The sequence below is a fragment of the Phoca vitulina genome, unplaced genomic scaffold (genome assembly GCF_004348235.1).
Source record: "Phoca vitulina isolate PV1807 unplaced genomic scaffold, GSC_HSeal_1.0 scaffold79, whole genome shotgun sequence".
NCBI lineage: Eukaryota > Metazoa > Chordata > Mammalia > Carnivora > Phocidae > Phoca > Phoca vitulina.
Window position 1 is genome coordinate 2,431,463 of NW_022589782.1, and position 10,549 is coordinate 2,442,011.

The following is a 10,549-nucleotide window of genomic DNA, read 5'->3' on the forward strand; positions in this document are numbered from 1 at the left end:
GGCGGTGGTGATGGTGGTGGTGGGGGTGGTGAAGAGAGTGATGGTGGAAATGGAGAGAAGTGGAAATCTGCACAATATTTAGAAAGCAAAACGGACCATATTTAGTGATTCTTGGATATCACTTAGAATTAGAGGATGAGGAACAAGAATAAATCAAATTTATTTTGTAAAGAGTCTAGAAATTACGTTAAGTTGCTCTTTGCTTAGTTGAACATGCATATTTGTTAACCTTCTTTCTACAGTATGGTTTAACAACGGGCCTCAAATGGTAACAGTCTCCAAAGCAACCACCACCGTGCATGTGTTTGTGATTGCAGTGGTGGATTTGAGGCGGCTGCACATTTTGACAATCCTATCATCAACACATGGGGCTTGTTTCCCTTGCCTTGTGATCTGGGCTGGCCTAGGACTGTTTCGGCAAACTTGTGGGAGAAGTGATGGGCATAATATCCCCCCACAGCATCTTGTCTCTGAACCCAAGGAGTCAAGACCCTGGTAATGGATGCTCTATCTGACGGCCTGGTCCCAGAGGGGTACCATGATGCATTGCCTATTTAAATTAGAGGGGGTTTAAATTACTCAATTTGAACAGTCCTCCCCATGGAAGAGATTAAATCCCAACTAACGGAGAGATGCATGAGAAGCAAGGAGCAAGACTCTGTCAAGCGCTATTCCTCATCCAACCTCAGCTCCTTGGAACAATGACTCCTAACTGACTGTTCAGGTTTTAGGGGTGTGTAAAATGAGGAAAATAAATCGATGATTTCACGTGGTAACTCTTAAGAAGTCTATATGGTCCAGTTAGGTTATTTTTGTTAACATTTCCATTGTAAAATGGCATTTCTTCCCAGGATCAAAGCTCATCCAAATGATGCCTTCCTAGGAGCATAGGCATAAACTTTACACTCTGCTAATTGTATATCTGATTAAAACTTGAATGCATCAAAACATCCTTTGGAATAATTAGAGACACTTCACCGATAGGGGCACAAAGTTAAATGTGCCCAAACACATCTGAAATCAGCAGAGATGGAGCTAGGGAAATTAATATGGCGTTATGTCATTTTACAGTATTTTAAAAGAACGCAGAATTTGGCTTTCAAAGGATATGCTTTTTCATTTAGGGTAAAATAAGGTGCACTCTCCAGTCAAAATAAGTGGCCCATTCGTGTTCAGTTAATGTATGAAGTACAATTTATCTCCAGGTTGTTGAAGGGAGAGCAATCATTTAAGGGGCACTGCTGTTCCCTGGGAAGGGAGCCTCCAAGACAGTTTTGATCCATTGATGAGTGCTGTCTAATACGCTCCCCGAGGTACAGTTTCCCTAAATCTATTAGACTTTTACAGTCTTCCAGGATGTGCAGTCTGGAGATGCTCTATCACACTGTATTAACTTGACAACGTAATGTACTGCCATCTTTTATTTTCATAGGAAGTACTAGGTTTGACCTTGAAACTCTTAACCACACTTTATAATCTTCAGCCCATCCTGGCAAAGAGGGCCCCCTAAGAAAAATGCCCCAGCAAGATTGTGAGTCCATAAAACCTTGGATTGGAATGACTGAAATGGGGGAGGTTTGGAGAGGAGGGGTCCTGGCAGATCTGTCTGGATCCACGGGGCAAGTGAAATGGGGAAGTGAGGAGTCATGAAAATTATTAACAGCTACTAGTTTACTGAGCTCTCACCTTGTGGCAGGCACTGCACTTCACAGAATTATCCTACTTCCTCCTTGTGAGAATGGACAGAGGCTCAGAGAGGCAAAGTAACTTACCCAAGGTCACCCAGCTAGTAAGTGGCAGAGTGTGGAACCAAACTCAGGTCTTTTTGACTCAAAAGCCAGAGCTTTTGAGCATGATGAGTGGTGCCTCACCCTAAGATAAAATCTCTGCTTTTGAACAAAGTTAAGTCATCTTGGGCTGTACTTGTCCATTTGGTGCCTTTGTGTATCATGTCTAACCCTTCCCTTCACTTGTCATAAGCTGATGGCTGGGCATTTCCTTCCTGGGTCCTTCCCTAGGAAGACAGAGTCCTTCTCTGGGGGCCCAGGATGGTGTGCTAGGGATACTAGGTGCATACATTTCCAGAGCAGGAAATTGAAAGGGGCCGAAACAGTAGCTCCATGCAAACTTCCTAGATGCTGAGCCCATTCAGGGACCATCCTTTTGTTTCCCTGGACCAATTAGTTCATATGCAAATGCCAGGGGACACCTGAAAGTGCCTGATCTCCGCAGATATGTAGTAGGGCCTTTGAATGGCTGACCTGAGGTCCCAGAGGCCAAGTCAAAGGTCAACAGTTCACCAGCCAACAGTGGGTGCAGACATCAATTGGTTGGGAGGGGCACTGCAGAGATCCATGGTGGATACTCACATACTCAGAAATTTGCTTCTTCCTGCAAGCCATAAAGGCTTTTAATTATTGAAGAATGAGCCTTGCGTCTGGCCAATTTATCAGCCTCTGGCAAGAGTAAAGAGTCAACCGGCTATGAATCCTATGTGATTACTAATAAGAACGACATAAAATGACACCAGTGCTGAGGAATGTTCTTGGTTGGGCTCCAGCCAAGGCAGTCCTGGATTGGATGACCCCAGGTTAGCTACTGCTTTCTTGGTGGTTCTAAGTGGATGCAGAAGGCAAATTCTCCCAAAAGGCTGGTACTCATAGGGCCGTGGCAGGATTGGGAAGTAGGCGAAGATGGTTTCTAGTAGGCCCCCAGGTGGACCCCCCCTTCCAGGATCATGATCACTCCCTCCAGGCAACCAGGGCACCCCCAGAGCCTCCTCTATGTACTTCACTCAGGGGCCCAGGCCTTCTGCAGAGGTCCACAGTGGGGAATTGGAGCCAGCATGGCTGGGCTCAAGTCACAAGATAAACAGCCCACAGGTCCATCAGCAGATGAATGTGCAGACTAATTGTGGGACATCCATACAATACAAAAGTATTCATCCATAAAAAAGAACAAAATTCTGATAGACGATACAATGGGGATGAACCTCAAAAACGATGCTGAGTGAAAGAGGCAGATGCCAAAGGTCACATGTGGTAGGATTCCATTGACAGGAAGTACGCAGACTCAGTAAAGCCCCAGAGACAGAGAGCAGATGGGTGGTTACCAGGGGCAGTGGTGGGAGCGATGAGGAGAAACTGCTTGCTGAGGGCTGGGTCTCTTCCCGGGTGATGAAGACGCTTTGGAGCCAGGTACAGGTGCCACGGCCTAGGGAACGTGCTAAATTCCACCGAATCCTTCACTTTAATATGGTTACTTTATGTCCTGTGGGTTTCACTCCCATAAAAAAATAATAAAATAAACACAAAAACATCCAATCACAAGACCCTGTTAAACAAGCTAGGGAATGCCTTGCAACCCAGCAGGGGCCAATGAGATACCTTGGTTCACGTCCACAGCTGGGCTGAGTTCTAGGAGAGCCATTGCATTTCTGGTAGAAGTTCAGAGAGCTGACTTGCCTCGCTTGGCTGCCTAGTTCTCCCTCTCTTGAACACATGCACCATCTAGAACCCCGGAGCCATCTTGCGGTGATGGGGCTTCCAGCAGGAGGGAAAGGCCACGGACCGTGGAGAGGTAGCCCTACCTGCCCGTGGCGGCTGCTGAGTCAACACCTATAACAGCCCCATTTTTTTTTTTTTTGCATAGGAAAACTGGAGTCAGGTTGACCTCATGATTTATTTGGAGGGCCTTGAGAATGCAATCAGTATTGTCTAAGGTCCAAATTTAAGGAAAAGTAACTTATTTTATAATATATTTGACAAATTAACTTTGTTTTGTACAGTGAGTTCAAGTTACTAAAGTTGAATTTTAATAAAATAGACCTTATACCTGATAGAACACATTTAACAAGTGAGGAAAAATTCACAGAATATTGCAATTCAAATATGGAAACCAGGGGCACCTGGGTGGCTCAGTGGGTTAACCTTGACTCTTGATTTGGGCTTAGGTCGTGAGCTTAGGGTCATGATCCAGCACCCCCCCCCTCAGCGGGCTCTTGTCTCCAGGTGGACCCTGCTTGAAATTCCCTCTCTCCCTCTGCCCCTTCCCCCCCCCAAAAAAAGACAAATATGGAACCCAAACTAAAGACTCTTGTCTTTTTGTCATTGAGAAGAATCAATTCTTATTTGTTTAAACCATCCTAAAAAACAACAGAAGCCATCATCTGTGCAGAGCTTGCTGTGGGACCTTCAAGAGCCTGGCAATAAGGTGGGAGACAGATCTATACACGAATAATCCAACATTGTATGGTGACCACCATGTGAGAGCTATAATCGGGGATGCATGGGAGCCCAGGGAAGGCACCTGCACCTGTCATCCAGGTGAAGCGGTTGTTCACTCAGGGGAGGGGCTGGGGGCTCTGCCTGGGCAGAGCTAGTCTTGAGAGAAAAGACCTGGTAAGGCGCATGCAGGAAGCCGATCCCCGGCTCAGTTTTGCTAGACTACAGCATGAATCCGATAAAGGGGAAAAAAAGGTAACAGACATATCAGCAATCTTCCAACCACCCTCCCTGTTGGCCTCGCTGTGCTAACCTGTGCAGGGAGGGGACGGGGCCGGGGCGGAAGGCCAGAGCTGGCCCCTTTCCCTCCCTCGAGGAAGGACAGGGGGTGGGTTGCAGGAGAAGAGAACAAGGGAGGGGCATTAAGGAATTAATGAAGGAGAGAAGACAATGAGATGAGCAGCTCCCATTAGAACCAGGGCTTTGAGGAGAGAGGTATGGAAAGTGGGTTTTTAGGACATCCCTCTGTGTGTGAAGGCCTTCAATGAGAAATTGTCAGTAAAGACTATCATTAAAGTTCAGTGCTTTTTGGGGTTGGATTTTCTGTTGGTCACACTGCTGGCTGTGGGAGTCTCAGTCTCCTTTAAGGCAGGAAAAAGAATACCGGGTTTCCTTTGGGCGACAGTGAGGGATAAGGTAGGGGATGGAAGAGATGTGTAGATGGCTAGATGGAGAATCCCTGGGCTCTGGGACTTTATCCTGCAGGCAGAGGAGAACTTTTGGATGGGCAGACAAATTATGTAGCTTCCCTAAAGCTCAATTGCATCTATAAAATGGAAATCATGATGATACCCGTCCTATAGATCTGTGTCATGGGTGTCACAAAAAAACCACACATGAAAATAGACTAACACATTTCCCAGCACAGAGCAGCCTCCTAATTAACCATCACTGAATCGGGATCTTCCTTTATGCCCCCAAACTGACCTGCCCCATGTCCTATTCATCAAGGACCCACCGTCTCTCTAGAGCTGTTCCAAAATTCACACCAGGGAACCACAGTGGCAAGAGCTTTGTGATGATTTCATGGTTCATATCGAACTTCACTCCTTGATCCAAAGGAGGGGGTGAGGTGGGTGTTTCTGTGGGCAGAAGAGAAATACACACACCGTCTGCTTCATTATAAGGCTCTGATCCTTGAGCAGGCTCTTTATGCAGTTTGAGCTCAAGGGCCTGCCTGAAATGAGGAGCACAGATAAAAAGAATAACAAACATGTGTTACACATTTGCTCTGTGCGCTTCTGCGCAGGATCCTCCTTAATCTTCACAACAGCCCTATGACATAGCTCCTTGTACCTGCTCTTTACAGATGAAGAAACAGCCCAGAGAGGTAAAGTACTTTGCCTAAGGCCACACAGCTAGGAAGCAGCAGGTCCAAGTCTTGAACCCAGACTCTTTGCCATTAGTCTGAGCTCTTGAATCTGAAGACATGCGCCTCTCTCAGGAAAGCCAAGAAATCCTGGTGGAGGAGTGAAAGTCCAAAAGTACATTAAACATAGTCATAAATGTACCTTGAAGGGCCAGACGACTAGATTCTATTAGCATTAAAAAAAGTTAGCAGTTAGCATTTTAAAAAAAGAGGTATTTATATGTTCGTCCTCACCCTCATAACCCATTCTGTTCCAATAAATTAACTGTGCTCAGCTTTGCAGAGAAGCAGGGAGCTGCCCCAAATCAGATGGCTCCATACACACACTATTTCTCTTGCAGGATCATTCCTAGAAGGGATTCCTGCAGCCAAATGACACCAAGTATGACCATTGCAAAGTACAAACAGGATTAAAAGGAAAACATCTGTGTTTTGCAAGGCTGCACTAACTCAAGACAAACAAGCTGTGTATATACTCAAATGCTCAGTGACTTCTGATGGCATCCCCACACCTGAATTCGTTGGGTGGCCTGGGGCATGAAGACATATGTGTGATTCCATCATGTCAGAGTGACTTGGAGACCCTCCTTTTGTGGTGGTGGTGGTGTTCAAGTCAGTGAGTCGTTACTACACATCCCTCCTGGGATGAAGTCTTTGGAGTTTCAGAATAACTTCACATATGTACTACTATTTTATTAACGCTTCTCAGATGTCATGCAGGGCTCTGAACTTCAAACACAGCTAGCCAGGATTTGATCCTCAAAAGAGACGAGGAGGCTCCATCAAGATGCCCACATGCCTAAAGCTATTTGTTGGATCCAAAAAAACAGTCTCATTTTGTGGGGGGAAAAGAAAACTTAATTACCAGTGAATAAAGCAACTCTCAGAACATATGGTTTCAGGTTGTGCCAAGATTTGGGGCCAATTTATTACTTTATTATTATTGTTGTTGTTAATCTTTACTTGAAAGATGTATAAAGCCCCTCAGTAAGTCCCTTTCTCAAGGATACTGAAGCCGGAGAGTCTCTGAAAGGCAAAGCTGAACGGCAGATCACAGATCAGAGCAAAAGCATTTTTATCATACATCAGCATTAAAGGGTAAAGGATGTTCCATAATGGCTTCCCCCCCCTCCCCCTTAACAAAGAAACTGCACTCTCCTTTGTTTGGGAAACTGTGATGCCTTCAAGAATAATTTGCTTTTCTGCTTCCGATTTTGTTCTTCTCCTTTGGCAACTGTGCTCGGCCTGCATCTAAACCAATATTTGGAAGGGATGTTGTTCTCTGTTTATACTTCCATGTTTCAGGGAAGACATCATGGCTGAAGGAGATGCAGTTTGAGAAAAGGTCTATTCTCTGTTCTCCGCAAGCCAAGGAAAACATATTTTTAAAATCTTGCTAACACGTTAGCTTTGGCATCTTTAAAACTCATTTTTCTCCACATTTTTGTGTCTCTCCAACTTGGCTGTCAGTGAGCTGTGTGGTCTGATGAGTGACCAGAGGCGGAGATGTGCATCGTAGCCCCATCACCAACTGGCAGAGGGCGTCGGTTACAAGATCATTGTCCTCGTCCAATGGAAGGAGGTGGTTTTGAGCTGGACAAAGTGCCATCTGTGTCTACAGACACAGCTTGGAGATGGACCACACATGAGAGCAGAAGTTTGATTGCAAATTGTTAGAATTGACCAGAAAGTAGAGAAACACAGCAGCATGTCCCCCACCACCACACGCCCAGCCTGGTGAGCTGGATTGTAGGGCTGACGAATGGACTTAGGGCTTTATGAATGACCCTCTTCCTTTGTTGACACACAGGGTGACCCCTGTGTCCTCTAAATGGTGCAGGCCAGACATCTTTTCCAAGTCCTAATAGTTCCTTCCCTTTTATAAATGGCCAAATCAAAGCACATTAGAGCTCCCAGGGGGCCAACTCTTTAAATGCTTCCTGTACAATGGGCCTCAGAGGCTCCTGCCTCCTTCCTAAATGGGCCTTCCTGCAAATCCCGGCGCACTTCCTCACACTCAGGCATCAGTGGGCTCTGCCGCATGTCCTCGCTAAGGCCACAGCAGCAGCTGCTGAATATTTTATTTCTCACCGGTGTCTCTCCATGCAGTCTGCACCTGGATGTCATCTTTCCTGTTGTGACACACTTTTCTCTTAAAGGAGCCATCAGTGATGATGTGTTATAGTCTGTTCAGAAGCAAGGTCTCAACCAGCGTCCCTGTTAAGCTGGAAAACATTATCCTTTCCAGAAACCGGTCTTTGAAGGTTTGTGCAGATTTGGTAAAAGGGAACAATCCAAGGAAGGCCTTGCTTTCATGAAAGCCCCGTCTCTGTCCCCAACTCCCTTGCAGGTAACCCCAGGGGAGAAATTTTAAAAAGAAAATGTGGGCTTAGAAGACTCCAAAGGTTGCTTTTTCAGAAGGCACTAGTTTCTAAGAGTACTATTCTTAGTCTTTGGTTTTAGAACTTGCATGAATTCATTTATTCCTTCAGGAGATGTTTATTTAATTCCTACTATGTCAGGCACTAGGCAAGTCACTGGAACCCAGCCCTGAACAGTGAGACACCCACCTTGCCTTCGGAGAACAGAAAACCTAGTGAGGGATTCATTCATTCACTCATTCATTCAGTACTGCTGATTGAGTGCCTATTATGTGCCTGGCATTGTTCTAGAGATTGGGATACACAGTGGTGGACAAAATGGGAAAATCATTCTGGTGGAAGATGGACATTTTCCAAATAATCACATAATGTATATAATTATAAAATGTAATAAGCACAGCAAAGAAATCTTCTTAAAAACACCTTCCATGGGATTCTATACCCAGCTAAACTATCATTCAGCAGTCAAGGCAAAAGGTATTTTTCAGATGTACAACAAATGAAAGACTTTATTACCAGTAGATACTCAATGTCAGAGGGAAGTGGACAAGGAAGAAAGGCATGAGAAATGAGAAACAGCACAAAAATTCATGAAATTCACTGGCAAATGCAATGAACTACTGCTTATGTTAAATTGCTACTTTTTTAACAGAGAAAAAAATTACAATTAATGAAAATGAACAAAATAGAAAACCAAGTTAAAGGAGAAATAATATTACAAAGTAACAGAAACTGGCTTTTTAATTAAACGACTAAAACAGACAAGCCTCTAGCAAGATTTAAAAACGGATGGAGCTTTTCCACACTCCCCAGAGAGGGGTCCATACGGTGTTGTTCTGCGTTCCCATGATAACTTAAAGGGAAACTTTTACAATGTCTGGAGCTCTCAATGTCCTGCAAATGAAGGAGGAGGAGGTCCTTAAATTCCTTGCAGCAGGAGCCCACTTAGGTGGCACCAACCTTGACTTCCAAATGGAACAGTACATCTAGAAAAGGAGAAGTGACGGCATCTATGTCATGATTCTGAGGAGAACCTGGGAGAAGCTTCTGCTGGCAGTACATGTCATTGTTGCCATTAAAAACCCAGCTGATGTCAGTGTCCTATCGTCCAGGAATACTGGCCAGTGAGCTGTGCTGAAATTTGCTGCTCCTACTGGAGCCACTACTGTTGCTGACCGCTTCACTCCTGGAAGCCTCAGGAACCAGATCCAGGCAGCCTTCTAGGAGCCCAGCCTTCTGGTGGTTACAGATCCCAGGGCTGACCACCAGCCTCTCACAGAGTGGCTTATGTTAACCTGCCCACCATTGCTCTGTGTAACACAGTCTCTACCCTGGGCTATGTGGACATCGCCATCCCTTGCAACAACAAGAGAGCTCACTCAGCAGGTGTGATGTGGTGGATGCTGGCCCCAGGGAAATTCTGAGCATGCGTGGCACCATTTCCAGGGAACACCCATGGGAGGTCGTGCCTGATCTCTACTTCTACAGAGATCCTGAAGAGATTGAAAAGGAAGAGCAGGCCGCTGCTGAAAAGGCTGTGACCCAGGAGGAATTTCAGGGTGAGTGGACTGCTCCGGGTCCTGAGCCCACTGCTACTCAACCTGAAGGTGCAGACTCGTCTGAAGATGGGCAGGTACCCTCTGTGCCTATTCCACAGCTCCCTGCTGAAGACTGGAGTTCCCCGCCGGCCCCTGAAGACTGGTCTGCAGCTTCCACTGCTTGGGCCACTGAATGGGTAGGAGCAACCCCTGAGTGGCCTTAAGCTGCTCTTCCACAAAGGCAAACAAAATGGAAAGAAGGTTGATGGAAGATAAACAGTTTCTTACAAAAGGGTATGAAAAAAACATAAATAAACAATGATAGGAATAGAAACAGATGTATAGCTGAGATTTGTTTTAATGAGGGAAAATAAAATAAAATAAAATAAAATAGGGGCACCTGGGTGGCTCAGGCAATTAAGCATCTGACTCATGATCTCAGCTCAGGTCTTGATCTCAGGGTCCTGAGTTCAAGCCCTGTGTTAGGCTCCACACTGGGTGGAATAATAAATAAAAATAATAATAAATAATAAATAAAACAAAATTAGGCAGATATGATGAATAACTTTATGTCAACAAATTCAAAAGCTTAGATAAAATGAATAATTTTCTGGAAAAATATAGACTACCAACATCAACTCAAGAAGGTTTAAAAAATCCCAAATACACCAACAACCATTAAAGAAACTGAACCGGCAATCAAAAGTACCCCCCATCACTCCCACACCCCCACACCCCAAACACACAGACAAAAGGCCCTGATTCCGTTTTACAGATGAATTCTAACAAACCTTCATTGAATAGAGAGAGCCCCTATCTTATAAAAGATATTACAGAGACTAGAAAAAGAGGGGGAAACTACGGAAATAATTTTATAAATTTAGCATAATCATGATGGCCAAACCAAATTCTCACAACGCTACAAAGAGGGTTCAAGCATTTTTGTTCTAAAAGCCGGTGCCCTGCTTGCTAGCCTAT

General features: G+C 45.0%; 1 pseudogene; it reads left to right on the forward strand.

Annotated features, from left to right (window-relative positions):
* Positions 1-8,906: 8,906 nt before the first annotated feature.
* On the forward strand, positions 8,907-9,795 carry LOC116625490 (annotated as a pseudogene).
* The last annotated feature ends 754 nt before the right edge of the window (positions 9,796-10,549 follow it).